Genomic DNA, 18,741 nt, shown 5'->3' with positions numbered 1-18,741 from the left:
AAGGTTCCAACCATCTTCAAACTAAAAATAAATAAATTTTCAGACAGCTTAGGGATTATTTTTCGGATAGATTTTTTCCCTTAAATGAATCTGTGGGTTCATTCGCTTTTAGAAGAATTTGGTAAAGACGTTAAAGGAGCCATGAAGACAAAACACAAGTTTGGTTCATTCAAAAGACAGCCTCATTAGAATCATACTGACACCAGGTATAATGTAAACTTCACTCAAATAAGCTATATAATTAGGAAAAAAGGGAATGGCCACGCGACCCACTCACTCATTTCCCGCAACAGAACCTATGATGTCATACCAGCCTGCTCTGCAATTGGCGGAGGCTGGCAAAAGCAAAAGCAAATTAGGCTGAGCTTATAAGCTTGCAGAACGAGCTATTTGTGCTTAAATTTAGGGCACATTCTTTTTAAAGCTATGAGATTGGTGGGACAAACAGTGGAAGTTACGAAAGCACATATAAACAAAGAAGTACTGATGGGTACTGCTGTTGGTACTGCGCGCACTATGCTTGGTTTAGCTGCATAGCACTGAGGGGCTTTGGGGTTGTCTCTGACGACACTGGCCGACTGATGCAAGCAACCGTGTCCTACATGACCATATCTGTCGAGCAAGCACTATGTTTCACGAAACGAATATTTTCTCCCTGAACAAAAACAAGCCAGGTTTAAATACGGTCAAAAACAAACCAAAGGCAGAAAACAGTTTGCCACGGTATGGTGGCGCCATCTATGTTCAGTAACATAAACAAACGTGCGAACGCCACCATAGGGTACCTCGAAGCCAGCGCTGCTGTAAAGGGTAGAGACACCCTTTGAACGGCCCCGTGCCGCCACAATTGGGTCAACGTGCTCAACGCGTTGTTTTTTTCGTTTCCCATGAGACCCAGCACCGCGAAACAATAGGATGATTCAAACTTCTGTAGTAAACCATGTTGCGGCGATAATTCTGGCGCAGTTTTGATACAACGACTTGCCTCGGCGGCGAGCGAGTGACCCAAAATGGCGGTGCCAGCGTATACGTGTCTCCATCCTGTACGGCGGACGCGTGAATCAGGGCACTCTAAGCTGCAGAGCAGTTGGTTCATGTGATGTCATTGCAGACCACGAAAGCACACGATTTAGCGGGAAAATCAAAATTTTAACTTAAATTGATTATTTTTCTCAGTGAATAAAGCATCGTTTGTATCCAAACAAGCGCTGGGGGCACTATAAAGCACGAAATCTTTCAAATAAAACAAACTTGAATTTCGTCTTCATGGCTCCTTTAAACATAATGACAAACAGCGGGTGCATTTATACACAAACAAGAGCACATAATGTGAGCCATCGAGTGCACACTCCCTCGAAGATTCCACTCCTCATACCCACTTAAGAAGGAAGGGAGCATGCTCCTATAGGAGAGCACTCATCTGCCCCTCATGAGGAGGTGTGGGACCCTAAGCCTCGATGCCGCTCTTCAAAAAACCAAAGAGCTCTAAAGAGGACAGTGGGTTCCCTTTTTGAAGGTATCCACACAAAAATATATAAAGAGGGGAAATTACAAGAAAGTGTGATATAGTAAATGCGATGCCTTAAAGGCCAGAGCAAGCAAATACAGTGAACCCTCATTGGAAAGGACACTCAAGGGACTTGGGAAATATGTCTAACGTAACCAAGGTATTTTGTAAGCAAAAATTTCAAGAACACTAGACTAGAGGAAGACTAGACCACTTTATTATACATTAGCATTAAAACGTGTTCAAATGTATGTATCGACACAAAAGCCATTCATAGCAATTTTGGTGACTGCAGATTGTATTAGCTCCCTTCCCAACTTCTAGAGTTACAGCACTCCACTTTGCAAGCCTTCCTGTTGCTCACAATCCTGTTCAAGTGCTCTTAGATGTTTGTCAGCCTCAACAACTTGCACTTTCTGCCTTGCAATACCCTTGTTGTCCTCCTCCTCCTCTGGTTCATCACCTTGTGTGAAGATCACATGATCTGTGAGCTCCTCGGAGCACATAAGGCTCACATCTGCAGACACAAACTCCTCAAAAGGTTCTGGAACCTGTGCGGTCTCTCTTGGATTTAGGCCCAAGTTCGAAGAGGTTTTCCAAGAGGTCTTCCATATAAGGCCCCTCTTGCACCATGTCTCTTTTAAATAGTGAAGAATTTACTCTAACGAACAAACAATAAAAAAACCCATTAATAACAGGGCATCTCTTGTAAACATGTCTCTTGCAATGGCGAACAGAGGAAAACCAACCAAAACCATTTTCAACTATTTCATCCAGCCAAGTGTCTCTTGTAACAAGGTTTTACTGTATGGAATTCCCTGGAAGCAAGAAAAATGCAAGAAACAACAACACAAAAAAAAAAATACTGATGATTAATATATTCCCGAATGTGAAATTTGTGCGCAGCGTGAACTGCAGTCTTCTCGTTCATGGTGTATATCTGCTGGGTTCCAGGAGCGGTTGCAAGATCAGTGAACGCACAGCGGCGCGTGCTACTCTGCCATTATCTCGCAGCGCCTCGCCGCCACTGAGAATGTTGTCGCAAATTATGTTTGAACCTCCCGTGCAAATGTCACGTGGTCCATTTTCTTTCGGTCTGCGGTGTCTCTCCATCTCTTGCTGGGTTACAAGGATATCACCGATGTCAAACCACAGGAGCGGGCGCTAGAGTGCTGTGCACTAAGACTTTACCTGTGAAGGAAAAAGCTAAGCCAAATTCTGTGCCAAGAGGAGAAAGAAGTCGGGAGGGGAGGAAGGGGGACATTTTTTTCTCCACTGCCGTTGCTTCTCGGCGGCTAAACAGGTGATTTTGAAGGAGCTGATTGATCATGCGAGGCTGACCCTTTCCATCCCACTCATCAACTGGGGCAAATAATTAGAGTTATGCAAAAATGGATATTTGTAATTGTATTCAAGCTTATCTTCCCGATGCAGGTGGCTTGAACAGATAAGGAATCCATAGTTATTGGGTAATTGAGGTTTTTATCATAGTGGACTTTCATTTCATGCCTCTCTTTCTCTGGAAAATAAATCAATCTCCGAGGGTCCAATTGGAGTACAGTCGATGGTTTACCCCTCGCCTATCCCAGAAACACTGAGGGCGGCACCATCACCACCGTCACCAACCCACCAAGGAAGCCGCCTGCAGGCCCGAGGCGGTCTGCCTGGCGCCGAAGAGGCCCCCGGGCGGCGGCGGGTGGTGGTGGGGAGGCACGAGGGGGCTGGCCGCGGAGGTCACCACCAGGGGCAGGGCCAGGCTGCCCGCGGCGTGAGTGGGCAGGCTGCCCAGGGGACCCATGAGGCGGGTGCTCACTGCCAGCAGTTGGTCCCTGCGCGCCTGCAGGCCGCTGATGCGCGACTCCAGCTCCAGGTTCTCCGAGCGCAGGTTGTGCAGGCATGTCAGCAGCGATGCAACTGCGGACACAGACACACACGTGACCTTGCCGGCATGAGAGCACTACGCGTGCGCTTCAATCAGTGTGGTTCCCTAAAGGATAATCGTGATTGGCCAAGGCATTTACAGTATTCACAAAGCCCTTAATTTTGACTAAGCATCCGTTTCTAGTGTCTTCTTATTTGCCAAACACTAGAAATAGTAAATACAGAGAGGCAAATGAAGGGGATCAATGCCGGGTTTGCTCTCAAGATAGAGGGTGTGTTGTGTTTTGCTAAAGGAGAAGGTCCCTTTGCCACGGGGGCCACACTATGGGAATGAACACCTGCCCTGTAGCGAGCAAGGCGGCACGAAATGGATGCACAATGAAGGTCTCGCAAGTTACGGTCTACGGCTTGCCCCTTCGGTGTAATGCCCCAAAGCAACCTTCCCTGCACACAGCACGGTGCAGTCGTGCAGTGTGGTCGGTAGATGAGCCGCGTCTATTTGAAGTGTCACATCCCGATCCGAAACACGTGCAACACGCAGACTGCCCCCCCCCCAGCAGCCCAAGTGGCCCACCACTCACTGTCAAAGTTCTGGGCCTGCCTCATGAGGAAGCCGGCGCCCTGGTCCCACTGCCGCTCCAACAGCTCCTCCAGGCTCTGCATATGCAAGCTGCCGCCCAACACGCCCCGTTAGCACACTCAACAGGACAGCCACAAAACGGACACGCACACACCCGTGCAAGGGGCTGAAAACTTCTCCGATTCGCACAAAGAGGGGGTAGCTGCACTGTGTGACACCTGTGTGAACCACGTTCCCTTTCCCTGCCTGCCCTTTCCAACACAAAGCAGGTACAACTTACTACAACCCTTGCCACTCGGAGCCTGAAATTTTTCATTTAATTATGTGAGGCACTTAAGCAGGGAACCAGCAGGATACTAGGGTTGCGAGACTGTGTGGCCACTGTGGGCTGCAACTTCTGCACTGGGCATGCAGAATCTTATCTTGCAGATAACAAGAACACCTGCCCCTGAAACACGAGAGAGGAAGAGAGCCGCTGATGACGCCTTCATTCTGTGTAAGAACATGAAAACTGTTCTGTAAGTGGCACGCAGATCTCGGCAGCATTTTCAGTTTTCTACAATTAGCAGGCTCCAAGTTGGGGCAAGTGACCTTGCATCAGAGTTACCCGTGCACAAGTTTACGCTACAGTAAAACACAGGCAAGGCAACCAAAGCACCTGTCATCAACTGATTTTTATTGCACAGAAGACACTTTGCTTTACAGATTACATGCAACGCATCATAAATGGCTAAGTCCCATCAGTGGTTTGCCACTGCACCTGAGAATTTTTTTTTATCTGTGAGTGAAACACAGAGTGTGCCAAAGTACTGGTGCCCTGCAAGCTTGATTAATGGGACCCAAATCTCCCTTTCTAGCTGATTTCCCTTTCTAACTAGTCACAAATGACCAGCCAGCAAAGATATCATGCAGGTCCCACCCGTAATTGACAAACACCAGTGTACAGCATAAATCTGCAAAAAACACCACTGCAAGCCAGCGCCTGATAAAGATCCCAAAGCAAACAAATGAGAAGCTAATGAAAGCAATTTTAGAAGCAAGCATGCCAGACGAACTAAACCACAAACTCTTGCTTTGACATGGCATCAAAGGAAGTCTGCATTGAAAAGTTTACCATCAATGCAAGCAATAACACATAACCTTTACACACACCACTCGACAATTTCCATATTTATTTGAATATAAGGCAAGGTTTTTTTTCCAAAATCTGTAGTCTCAAAGTCATACCCCACCTTATATTCAAAGCTCACTATAGCGATACGGCGATTTTGGTTTGACAGTTTTGATTTCCACCTTCTGACCACTTCAAGGCTTCCAAAAGAGCCCCAAAACACTGTTAGAGATGTAACAAAGATTTCAAAATAACACTTTACTCAAATGCAGGTTGCAGATAGTAATTGGCGAGTTTCGGCAGCTGCAAGTGTACTGAATAGCTCGCAGTAGAGCAGACGCCATCTCAGCAGACGCCTTCGACCGAGCCAAGTCAGCAATAGCCGCCTCAAGCCAGTAGTAGCCACGAAGCTTGTAAAAAAGTCAGGATGTCATTTTGCTTTTTTTTTTTTTTGGTGCTTGGAGTCCCTTTTGCAAGATTTTCTTCCTCAGTGTTTCTAAAGTGGCGTCCCTGTGTATGCTCACCCAGTGGGTGGTGGACGCTTGGGCAGCAATCCCTGAAGCCATGGTAACGGCATTGTTCCACAAGTGCTGCATTTCTAATTCTCGTGACGGCACCGAGGATGCTGGCGTCTTCGCTAAGTGCACAAGTAGGAAGACTCGGATACCAGCACCTCTGAGGACAGCAGCTTGTGAGTGTGTCTTTCGTCTTGCTCCAAATAAATCTTTGTGCGCAGATAGTTCATGAACACTTGGTGTCTGCTTTGCTGAAAGGTAAGGAATTTAATTGCATTCCTTCCTTCGTTTCTATAGTTTTATATTAGTAGAACTTTTAGTACTTTTTTTCTTTTTGACTCCTTATAATCGAATAAATACGGTACATTGCAGAGCGTGCATTTTCCCGAAGGTGGCTCAGTTGAATGTTTTTCTGAGCTCATTGTAAACGGCAGCATCGTGCAAAGACAAATCCAGGCCAGCCTCTCAGGATGAAGGGATCATCCCCACTAGCACCACAGCCACGCTTTAACAGTACTGTAAACTCACGGATGTTGTACCAAGCCCTTTGCACAAGTGAAAAAAAAAAAGTCCAGAAAAACTGGAAACACTGTGATATGCAAAGATCTTCGTATTACAGTGCAAACACCCGAACCCCCCAGGGGAGTCTCTCACTGACCCTGGGACCGCCGCTGATTCGGGCCATGAGGGGCTTTGAGGCAGGCTGCTGGGGCGAGGGGGCCCGAGTTGGCAGGATGGCCAGCCCTCGGGGGCCAAGGTCGCGGATGCCCGACCACCCCCTGTCAAAGGAAGAGGCGTGCACAGTCACAACTCACGCCAATGTCAGGAGGCCTCCTTGGAAGTCTCTACTACATGCAAGATCTCAGCCACAGTGAGTCCTACTACCCCGAACATTCAAAAAAGGCCCCTAATTATCTCTATACGTCGGAAGCACAGGGGGGACAGAAACCATGGTTGAGGGTGAGGTGACTTATTTACGGTACGTAAAAGGCGGCCATGCGAGGGCTCGTACCAGCCTTCCTTTGTCGTCATCGGTGGTGGGTCATGGCGTTATATGCAAACAACCATTATTGACCGGAAGCCTGGTGCGTAGACAATTCATAGTACGTTGACAATTAACTCTTTTGTTACCATGCCTATTCAAATCAATTACCGGTGATCAATGCCTTATATCACCGATTTCGACATGTTGAAATTCTTACTTGTGCATCTACTACCCTTTAGAATCAGTAAAAATTTTTTCGCCCTGGTGACATTGAGTTTTGACGCAGTTTTTTGCAAGCTGAGGTGCATGTGTTTTTGTGAAAAGGGGCGTAGCTGCTGCACTTGACAAAAAAGCATGCTGCTTATGGTTATGCTGCATTATCATCAAATTTACTTGATCAAAAGGATCCCGGCAAGTCAAATACCAAATTAAGTTGTAAGCTTTGTAATTCGACAGCATCTAGAAGTGATATCTACCTGAAGATGACACCAGCTACTCACTAGTGAGCTTCATTCTGCCAAAGCTTATTTCTGAAGGTCCCTCGCATGTTTAACAAGTGTGCCTGGCATTTTCAGCCAGTTTCCAGCAGTTTTGGTTTCATTTTTGCATTGCAAAATTCCTATTTCTACTACTACACAGTTACCCAACTTCAAGCCAATTTGCCACGGCACCTTCGTTGCCCGCTACTGCTCCTAGAAAAAAGCACGCCGCTTGTGATTTCATTTCACCCACACTTCACTTCTGCGATAACAGCTGCAGCTGAAAGTTGAAAGATAGCACCAAGTCATTGGATATCAGTTCAGACAAGGAAAGCGGTTGCAATGACCCTTGAACACCGCCAGCTGTTCCTTGGCCAGCTTCGTTTTTTGTACGGGGGTAAGCTAGTGTTGTTGCTTAGTAGAACTATGTATTCTGACAAAAACTCCAAGAGGCTTGGTATTGTTTCTTCTTGAAAACGTTACGTGGCGCTGCAATTTAGGAGGCTCGAAGTGCTGAACTTTTTTTTCGCGCGACAGCAGCTCAGTGACATCTTGCTGGGCACGATTCTAGCGCATCACACCTTATTCCTGCAAGCAGGGCTACCATAGCGAGTCAGAAGATGATAATAAACCGCAAGTGAAGGTTCTGACAGATAACTGATGATTAGAATGTCAACAAGCATCCACCACCAAGTTTGGTTTTCAACTCCCAAGCGGATTCCTTTGCATCACTTGCTTGCCCTGAATCATGTTTTCGCCGTAGTCACTGACAAGGTGTTTTTACATCACATGGAGACTAATTGGTGCCTCTAATAATGTCAAACAACTTGATTTCTTCCTGAGAACAACCCAAAACTGTGCCTTTTGAAATGGAAGTTGGGCCTCACCACATGGCGTGGGAACCACGTGCGCTAACATTCTTTTCTTATATCTGACAAACTGTTGCGCGCAACCTAATTTTCTTTTCTAGGACAGGTTTTCGAAATGTTTACCTACAAGATGTACAGTATTTACTCGCGTAATGAACGCACTCTCATAATGAACGTACCCTCAACTTTAGTCGTCAAAATTGTTTCTTTTTTCCCCCGCGTAATAAACGCGCCCCCAACTTCCCAATCCTGCAGTCCCACAAATGGCCGCACAGTAGCTTTCCCACTTCACTCTCGGAGTAAATACGAACAAACGCTGCGGCGCGGCGTCAATGGACAGCCAATCACGACGACGCTCGGTCGGTTCAGTCTGATGAGCGTCTCAGCCCTACTTTTTTTTCGTCATAGCTTTGTTACTTGCGTGCTTTTCTGCTCATCTTCGCCTTGTAAGTGGGCGATGGGCCGAAAGGTCAGTTACACGGCCAGTTTTAGGTTACGGTTACGGTTATGGGAACGGTTATGGTTACGGTTATGGGTTAGGTTTAGGTTACGGTTATGGGAACCGTGCTGCCGGTTGACATTTCGGAATTGACTAAGTGAAGCCTTGACAAACGAACACGAGTGTAGTTCAATTAAAACGCTGTTTGCCAAATGTGTACACATATGTTTACTGGGAAAGGTACGTTATCTACTGCATTATTTTGTTTCGTAGCGGCCTTCTTTCATCCCTCATAAAAAGTTTCCGGAAAACTACCCCGCTTAATAAACGCACCCCCAACCTTGCTTGTGTTTTACGGGAAAAAAAAGTGCGTTCATTACACGAGTAAATACAGCATATTCTAAATTGTTTGTATTACTGGTGGTTTGTAATACACAAAATCTTCCTTTTTTATTTTGATTAAAACAGCGCAAGGGACAGGACGAGAAAAGCTAACAAGGACTGGCGCTGCCTTGTCAGCTTTTCTCCTTCTGTCCCTTGTGCTGTTTTAATCATGTATCCTTACTGACTTGCCCAACTTGGCACTCTTGTTCAAAAATTTTGAATTTGATAATTTTTTTCGCAACCCTTATTTATGAAAACATTATTAAAACTGGTGTTGTTGGAAATGGCATTGAATCATCTGCATATAATGTCACTGCAATATGTGCCAAACCAATACGTTTAGCACAAAAACTATCGATTACACCATTAGACACTGAACTTAGACCCTGAAAAATCAGTCAATTTCCCATGGTAACGAAAGAGTTAAGTCCTAGCACTCAAAGCAGCACATTTACCTTCTACACTGCCTCCTAACACAGAAGGTTTGGTGCTCTATTTCATGTTGCCTGTACAGCAGCTGGAAACGGGTGGAATAAACCACTTTAGCTTCCTTAGTCACCTTACTAGCAGGTAAAGCAGCCTAACAAAGGGTGACAGGGCAACAAAGTGGCTGATAAGAAAGCAACCACTTCCCCTTAACCTACACTGAATGAACAGCAAGTAACACTGACTTAACGAGGTAACCAGCCACAAGGTGGCCTGGCCTTAACTCTTTCGGGACCGCTCCTATAGGCCATCGATCAGATATGATCGATGGTTTCGCGAGCCTGGAGAATAAAAATTTTTGCTCGATGGAACACCTAGCGCCATCTAGGAGATAGTTTGAGAACTGGAGTTTTCTCTTTTGTGAAGTTTCTTTTTTTATCGCCAGGCGGCAACGCATCAGATATTTTATTCTGACGGGCGGTGGTTTCGAATGTAAACATACTCACGAGCGAGCGCGATAAGAGGTCCGCGTCGTCTCGTCTCGCATATCTTCGCCTTCTACTGTGGATTCTGCCGATGAGAGTGGCACTGAAGAGTCGGAATGCGACTTTTGAGATCGGATTTCAGCTCAAGTAAGGATTCGGGTGTCGATCAGCCTGGAACATCGAATCGCGCTCAAAGGTGGATGTTGGTTTCAGTTTCAACTGGCTCCGGAGTAGGTTATGTGCACTTGAAATATGTTCTGGCTGGTTTATATTTGTTCGCTATGGTGTTAACTACCTATGGTGGTGATCTCCTGCCACCAGCGCAGAAACGGATTAAGTTTTCGCCGAGACGAGAGCCCGGCGTGTACCTGGGCGACGACGTAGCCATGGCCCTAGTGCCAAAGAGATCACACACAAAACAAAAAAACCAATTACACCTGGCTGCCTAAAACTTTCGTGATGAATAAACAAAGCATTGTGTTAGATTTTGTATATCCTGAAATAATTTTATTCTTTTTTAATATGTGTATATTGCGCTTTTTTATATCTTTTTCTGCGGTTTTTTTACGAAGTTCTTACTTTCAGATTTTTTCATGATGCTATCGTCAGTTTTGAAGTAAAACATGGTATTGTATGTCAAAGAACATAATTAGCTGCATTTTGGTATATGCTAAAGCAGGATGGTATCATTGCTTCATGCAATAAAAAAATTTTACCGAGACCTCCCTTTATCATCACTTTTTCTGGCAGTCCCGAAAGAGTTAACATAGTCACCATTTTGGACTCATTCATGCCATGGTTAAACCCGTAACAACCTATACAAACCTCTTCAAAATAGACCAATTCAAGAATACTGTGCCTTATGGCAGCACACACGAAGCAAAAGCAAGAAAAGAGGGACAGAGCTCCTCCACTAAAGTACCTACAGGCATGGGGGGGGGGTGGGGGGGGGGTGGAAGGACAGCGAACACTCTAACGCCCTCACCACTTTTGTCCTCCTGGTCCTCAGGCTGCATTTTAGCCTGTATGCTGGGGGACTCCAATGTGGCGTCATCTGTTTGAGGTCACGGAAACGAAGCACTCAGTCATTTGCCAAGGGATCATGATTCAGAAAATCTACTCAGCATATTCCCGATTCTAAAATGTCCTCGCTGCAAACGTTTTCAGCGACATGCAGCAACAATAAGCACGTCAAGCGAGCAGGCAACGCAGAAAATGCAGCAGCGCTGCTACAGGCTCTATCCGTAAAGACAGACAAAGAACGAACTACACACAAGGCCAAATAAATTTCGCATCTGAACCACAGGCTCGGATCACAGGCAAGCGAACTGACCTGCGCCTAATGTGCGCAAGAATTCTTGGAGAACCTGGAGGGGCTTCCACTGGATGATGGCGGGTTGCCCCTCCGTGAGAGGCAGCCACTCACCCGACTCCATCCGGGCCGGCTGGGTGAGCCCCGAGTCAGCTGACGCCGGCCGGCTGCCCTCGTCGCCGCCCATGCTCAGCTCCCTGCGCACCAAGAGTGCACTCAGCCCCACCCTGGCTGCCACACATCTACACTAGGTGCACACTCTGGGCAGCAGCAGCCGTGTTAATAGCAAGCAGAAAAGACTAGTCCCCCACCCTCCACTTGCCCCTCGTTGAAGGCAGGTGGCGCAGGTGCGCATTTCTTTCACTGCACCAGTGGGCCCCGCACATGCTGGAGCTGCTACTCCTTTGTAAGCACCCCCACAGCTGAACGGTGATGGCACCAGCATGGCTGGCAGAGCCTTCCCCTTACACGTGCACTAGTAGTGCGCCCCAACCACTGATGATCAGAGTCCCACTGCAACAGCTACCCGATTACCGAGTTCTGTCTGACCTTTCTGCATCGCAGTGATGTATGAATTGAATGAGAGCGTTTTGGACGGCAGAAGGGTGAGGAGTCAGTGCGGTTACCAAGTGTGCTGCCCCCTGGACACAACATGCTCTTCCGAGGATGAACATTCTGGTTTTAGTGCCAGCTCAAGTTATGCTCAACATCTCCCTGGTAATTACTGATGCCACTGCCAAGGGACATGCTGTCTTGTTCTTTTGCAATGAACAGACTAAAGGAAACTGCACAAACTGCAAGACATGCTACAGTAGTTGCTGTGCTTAAGGTTATCTGTAACGTTAAGGTAGGAAAAAGAAATGGCCAGTGGCACTGCCTAGTGCACTGCCTGGTCCTGAAACGAGCGAACACCAGCTTATGCTGGTATCACTATTTAAGTTGCAGAACAGTAACAGACGGAAAAGATGAACAAGAAGAGACATCGTACGTTAAAAAGCAAATCTGCAAAAGTGCAGCTTTTTCCAAGTCAGGCAATGTTATTATATTGACATATTTTTGATCTAAAGACGGCACTAGCATTTGAGTCTGCTCTCCACCCGTTAAAAGCACCCATTGTTAGGCAGATAAGTGGCAGCACACTTGGTAGAAACATTTCCAGATTTGTTGTAGCTGGCGCAAAGTAGATGAAACGAAGGACATCACAGCGGCAAACAAGGTGCTGAGATTTTTATACATGCACCACAGAGGTGAATCAGTGTGAGGAAGCACTTCACCAAACTACAACAAGAACCACGTGGATCCTCCAGTCTGGTTTCGTGCGGCCCCACACCAATCCACCCAGGTGGACCAAGACCTTGCATAGCTGGCACATGCAGAGAATGCAGATAAGGCAGTGCTTTTTGCAGCCACTGGGGCCATGCGTGACAAGAAAAACACGGCTCACCGAGAATAGGTGTGGTCAACATAGCCACTTCCCACCACCCTGAGAAAAACAGAAGTATTAAAGAAAAGGAAACTACAGTAAAACAAAACAAGCGAGGTAACAAAACAACCAAGGATAAAAAAATGAATGCAGAACCAAACTGAATGGGCAAAGTGGCGCGTAACGTGTTTCAAGCAAATCCAATGCGCACACTCAAACACAAGTGATTCCAAAGCAGTTTCTATGCCCCTACCACTGCGTAGTGATGAAAGCAGCGCCAAAATGTGATGAAAGAAGCGCCCACGCCGTGAACAAACGAAAAAAACTTAGCACAAGTATAATAAGAAAAGAATGGCGGGTAACTGAATGGGTGAAATGACAGGCAGTGCAGAAAAGCCCCCAGAACACTGCCGACGCAAAGCCACGTGTTGGCCCTATACAAGCTCCCTGGCAAACCAAGGATTCCAGACCAACCCAACAGCAGCTGCCATCATCATTCGCTGTAGGGGTGGCAAGAGCAAGGCGTGGTCGTCAAGAGGAAGGAACGGGGGGCTCCCATGGCCCATGCGGCGTGAGGCAACAGAGCGAGAATACGTTTATGAACAGCAGACAAGGACGTGTGCATTTGGAGGGAAACACTACAACCACCGCATCGCATAAACATACTTACAGAAACTAATGTAGCTTACACGTGTTCCACGTGTGAGACTGTCGCAAGAAGCTGAGATGACAAGCCCAAGTTTCTGATATCCCTGGTGATCGGAAACAAAGATGTGCTCCGACCTAATCTTCAGTACGCAGTGATGCCTCGTTACTGTTTCTTTTTTCCTTTTTACGCTGAAAAAATACTTCAGTATGCACGTCTGAATAGCCCCTTTTTGTTGCAACTATTATGTGATGAAATAATGCAACAGCCATGATGGAAAAAAAAGCTTACGGAGACAACAGTTCAGTAGAATATTCTTTTGTGTTCTTACTCTCTTCTAGCACTTGTCTCAGCACTGCGGGAAAACATTGGCACACGGGGTCCTCTTAATCACTGTAAGGCCTTGTGTTTAGAAAACTTCACAAAAATAGTTTTCCTGTACACATTGCGGAAGCCAGCCTCAGAAAACATCTAGGCGTGTTGAATCGGTGTTAAGGTTGCACTCTTTTATTAAATATCCCATCCCTATATTGGCTCTCCCTTCCTGAGCTTCTGGTGCAATACCCCATTGCATTGCAACACTCATGACAAACTGGTTCTCAAAAGCATAACCGTGATTCTGCTATACTGTAAAAGCTCGTTAATTCAAACTGACACACTGGTCCCGGCACAGCCCTGTATATTTCAATGGGGGGAAACTCCCGATAATTCGAATGCGTCGGTATTCAGACTGGTTAATTCAAACTTGGATCCCCTGGTTGAATAATCGCTACTCCCAGGAGGAGTCGGCCCAGAGTGATTACAGTGTGTTGCAAATCCAAACCAAACCAAATTTAGTAGAGATGCACACAACGAAACAGAAAAACAATAGCTCAGCGCGCGCGTTTTGCTGCTGCGACAGCTTATTCCACTTTCGCTGTGGGCGCCGCCAGTGCTCCCGTGCATGCCGTTGCAGGTTTTCTTTGTGCCGCATGGCTGGTCCAGGCCTGGGATCAAGTGGAGTGCGCAACAAACGTGAAGTGGCGCCTAATTCGCAATAACGAGTCCAATTCGCAATAACGAGTCCAGTCCAGCGTGCACGAGTTTTCGAGGTGCACGCTCACGTGCCCGCAGCTTTTTTTTTTTCTTTTTTCAAGTTCTTCACGTGGCACAAGCCCACGCACAAGCCTGGACGATGCTGGGCGCTGCTCACGAGGTGGTCGGTGTTTTTTTTTTGTATTTTTTCCCCCTTTGGTAACGCAAGAGGGCGGAACAAAAAGCTTAATAACCAGCTCAGCTATTCATATCCAAGCTCAGAGTAATGTGGACATTAAATGGCCTACTGCCTGTCTGAACACCCTGAAGCACTGAGCACTCAAATGCCTACATTCAAGCGCAGGTCTGAGAGGCCTTGCCTCTTCATATATTCATAAGGCCACTTCAGGCACACTCAGTCTGCATGCGATGCTGCACAATAGACAGGAGCCCCCGTTCTGCCCAGAACAAGGGTGTGTGGTGATAAGAAGAGGCCCAATTCTTGGCTTCTCGTTCCCCTGTCCCTATCACTTCCTATTCGGAGCCCTCTTGGAACTGCTGGGAGGACAGTGAGAGAAGAGGACAGCACCTAAAGGCCCGAAGGGCAGTGGAACTAGGAAGGTATCAGTGTGACGGTACTTTGAGGCAGGTGCCCAGGCACTCCCGTCTATTGTGCTCCGAGCGCCATGCCAGGGCACGGGTTTTCCGCCGCTGCACGACGGGGAACCGAGGGAGGGGGTGGCCGGACTCACGGGGGCAGGCCGTTGGTGGCTGCTGCGCTGGCTGCCGCTGCAGCTTGGCCCGAAGGCGACAGCATGGGGGGGGCCTTCTTGCGAGACCGCGGGCCTGTCGAGCCCGTGGTGCTGCTGCTGCTGCGCTTGCTGCCACTGGCGCTGCCATTTTTGGCAGCCTCCCCACTGGCGGTTGGCGACGCCCTGCCACACCAGAACCACCCCCATGGTGTGTGTGGGACCACACAGGCACCAACCCTCCTCCTCCTCCCCACGCACTGCCACCCTTCAATTCGGATTCAGGTGGACACTAGAGGCAGCAAATTACCCCCTGTTTTTGCACGAATACTGGACTGCTAATAGCTCTCCCAGAGTTGATTTTCTTGCTCAGGAATCAACAAACTAGGCTTATAGTTCCTTGATGTTTTCCTTTTTTTTTTCCTTTTTGTGTGATGTGCACAGAGCAAGACTTAGGAAATGTTGAGCCAGGTAGCACCACATTCTAGAAGCAGTTGTAAAATGTGGCAATCAGAAATTGCCATGTGTGAGCGCACACTCGTCGATTTTCTAGTCACAGGTCCCTTTGACTAGCTCTGCAATCCCCTTCAATACCATCCAATGTCACAATTCAATGCGAAAAGTGGTCCAGGAGCAATGGTGCACTTTTCTACCTTTTTGTTACTGTCTTCATTTTGTAGTATTTTCAAAAGGTGTTGCTCCTGGTGCAGTACACTTGCAAAATAGGCAGGCTAGTCTACTGATAAAGATAAACTCATTCTTTTGTCTTTAGTGTCCCTCTAAGGCAACTAAGATTGCTTGTTGCCTTCTTCTGTTGCGACTGATGCAGAGTGTCTACCGATGTGCCTGGAGATTAGTAGCACACAAAAAACTGGCTTTAAAAGCCAATAATACTTGCACTTAATCACCACTAATGGCCTCACTACCCTGACATCACCACAACTGCGACCTCTTTGTTTGAATCTGACTTGAAGCAAATAGTCTGCAGTCCTCAATAGTATGAATGCTTATCACAAATAGACTGCACAGCCCCCCCTCCTTCCCCCCCCCCCTCTCTCTCTCTCATAAGCATGCACACACGTGCGCGCGCACACACACACGCACACACATGCACGCACGCAAGCACAGATTGTTGAAAGGTGACAATCAAGAATCTGACTGATTGATTGATTGATTGTAGGGCTTAATGCGCCGACGCAACGCAGGCGATGAGGCGTGCCATAGTGGAGGGCTCTGGATTAATTTTGACCACCTGGGGATCTCTAGCATGCGCCGAAATCTCGTACACACGGGCGTTTTTGCTTTTTGCCTCCATCAGAAAAGCGGCCGCCGCAGTTAGGAATCGAACCCGTGTCCTCATGCTCAGCAGCACAACGCCTTAGCCACTGAGCCACCGCAGTGAGTGGAATCGAGAATCTGTTTGCATACGTTTCCTTTCATTAAATATGTCGACCCAGCCGCGATTGACGCAGCCATGCATTTGCAATTCACGTTTTCCAAAGCACCCAGAAAAATACCCAACAACCTCCTTCAAAACATGACGCTGAAAGGGTTAATTAAAGGGCTTCGCACTTCAACACCACAAGAACGCGATGCACTGAAGAGGAAATCCAGGCGGCTCATCATATCAAACAAATGGGGAATTGAAGTGCATTTGCAAAGCACACGACCACAAACTAGACTCACAGCCACAACTTGCACACCACGCAGGTTTCCAGCGTTCAAGGTACGAAGCAATTAATAGACACGACGCTGCTGGGCTTGCTGGGGCTAAGTCACTGTGTGCCCTTCCTTTGGAAATCCCTTTCACCTCAAATATCTCCTTATTTACCCCAAACTGCATCCCTTGGCTGGTTTTTGGGAGCCTTTGCATAGCCTGTGCCAGGTTTTTGTACCAGTAGCTAGAACTTTACTTTTACATTTATGTGCCTATAAAGCACCATGGTGCTCAGTTAGATGCAATAATTGATTTCAAAAAATTCGCAAATGAAGGTAAGAAATTGCACTACGTTCATTACAAATGCCATTTAATTATATCCAACTTCATTATAAATGGGCACAATAGTACCGTCATTTACATGTGGAACTTGTTTTTATCAGACACAAGTTACAGGTAAGAGTTATGCACTGAAACTTCAATTGCACAACGAAGACTTCCCTCTGATACAAAACTATGGCCCCCAGCTGCTTATTCAATGTAACCTTGTTCCCGATTAGTCCCAGAGCGTGAAAGATCCCCAGTTTTTTGCAATATTTTCTGCACACTTCTCACAAAGCTTGATGAAAAAAGAAAGCCCAGGCAGGCCAGCACAGTGAGAAGAGAAACACATGAGAGTACAGAGAACAGTGCACAGAATGCGCACAACAAGAAGCGATACCCGACCTAGAACACAGCCATTGGCATGGCACGAAATAAGAGAAGAGGTGGTCGGGGAAGGAACTCCCATAAATCAAGATGTATTTTTTTTTTTGCTATGAGATTATGCTTCTTCAAACTAAATTGGCTAGAAAATTTAGTGAAAGAAATACTTCACTGAATATTTCACGCTATTTTGTGTTTTATGAGATTAGTAACGCTCATGTTTTTTCTCTCACATGTGTATGTTACGTGTTACATTTATGTTACACATATACATGTCAAATTTCAGCTTGGTGCTTCTCCGTGTACAGGATGTGTGCAAAGATGAATTCCTGTTTTATAGCAGTGCATTATGCACGTGTGCAGGCGTGCATGCACATGCGTGCGTGTGCCAGTGTTGTATGTGTTGCGCTCTGTAAACTATTCTGTGATCCTAGCAGCCTTTTCTCTTGTCCTTTTCTTTTATTAGAGGTTGAAACAAATAAACTTTGAACCAGCAAAAATAAATGCAAAAGCTTTTATGTGGATTAAGACCTCAGAGAAAGCAGATGCCCGGCCAGTAGGATTCCTTGCTACACCTTTGGCATCGACCAAATAAGTTGTAAATTGTAAACGTATGTCATTAAGCAGTATAGCGGTGTTGTATGTCTGTGAAGGTTTTCGAATCAATCAATAAATAAGACACTCACTAGAGCCTTGCAATAGAAGGTATGTAAAATAGACATGCAGTTTTCAAGTGAACAGATTGTCCAGCATGAAAAGAAGGCCCATGCATAGTACAGTACTGCTGTGAAGCATGCTTTCACAGCTCACAAATGCAAAACACCTGCAGGAAGGAGGGAAGGAAGGAAGGAAGGAAGGAAGGAAGGAAGGAAGGAGAGAGAGAGAGAGAGAGAGAGAGAGAGAGAGAGAGAGAGAGAGAGAGAGAGAGAGAGAGAGAGAGCACTTCCCCAGAAAGCAATGCTGCGAGAAAAACAAGTTTTCAATGCACCAATGCTTTAACATCACACAAATTACTAACAAACATCACACAGGAAGACCAAAATTACTAAAGAGGTAATTTAACCAATTATTTATATTACTGTGCACTATGGCTACACGTGAAACATAAGAAACCAACATGCCCAAAGAGATTGTAAATGTGGGGGCATGTGAAAAAAAAAAGGGGGGGGGGGGACCTTTTGAGACCCTACAGATCTGAAACTCTGCAACTTTTATCTTGTTTTATTTTTTCTGGCACATTTCTGACACCTAACAAATTTTTAATGTGGCATAATGTTCCGCAAGTGCCAACGCTGAAAAAAAATACTCCGGCAGAAAGACTTGCTAGTTGGTGAAGAAGTTCAAAATTGAGGCGGTAGAATTAAAGGACGGCAAAAAACAGAAAATGAAAGAAAAAAAAAAAAAAAAAAAAACAGGTTGGGGACAAGATTCTGTAGCTATTCCTTCCCTTTACAGTGACTGTTGCCTAGGCTGAGGCTAAGCACGTGCTAAGGCTTGTAAACGTTCCGAACCACAAGCCTTACCAGTTTTACACAATCACCTCGGAGCACCCACCCCTCTCCTCAACATGCTTA

At 46.4% G+C, this 18,741-nt stretch overlaps 1 pseudogene across 1 annotated transcript in view; it reads right to left on the bottom strand.

Annotated features, from left to right (window-relative positions):
- Window positions 1-18,741, bottom strand: part of LOC144170609 (uncharacterized) — a 40,613-nt pseudogene that overhangs the window by 11,733 nt on the left and 10,139 nt on the right. The window contains exons 10-16 of the transcript XR_013322643.1: window positions 14,809-14,991; window positions 12,418-12,456; window positions 11,088-11,170; window positions 10,647-10,715; window positions 6,253-6,373; window positions 3,970-4,058; window positions 3,138-3,421 (exon numbers count right to left, since the gene is read on the bottom strand). The product of XR_013322643.1 is annotated as an uncharacterized LOC144170609 (transcript). The remainder of the gene's footprint in view (window positions 1-3,137; window positions 3,422-3,969; window positions 4,059-6,252; window positions 6,374-10,646; window positions 10,716-11,087; window positions 11,171-12,417; window positions 12,457-14,808; window positions 14,992-18,741) is intronic.

This window comes from Haemaphysalis longicornis, unplaced genomic scaffold, assembly GCF_048455015.1.
Source record: "Haemaphysalis longicornis isolate Haplotype H1 unplaced genomic scaffold, Haemaphysalis longicornis Haplotype H1 scaffold_2, whole genome shotgun sequence".
Lineage (NCBI taxonomy): Eukaryota > Metazoa > Arthropoda > Arachnida > Ixodida > Ixodidae > Haemaphysalis > Haemaphysalis longicornis.
This window is presented reverse-complemented; position numbering and strand designations above follow the sequence as displayed.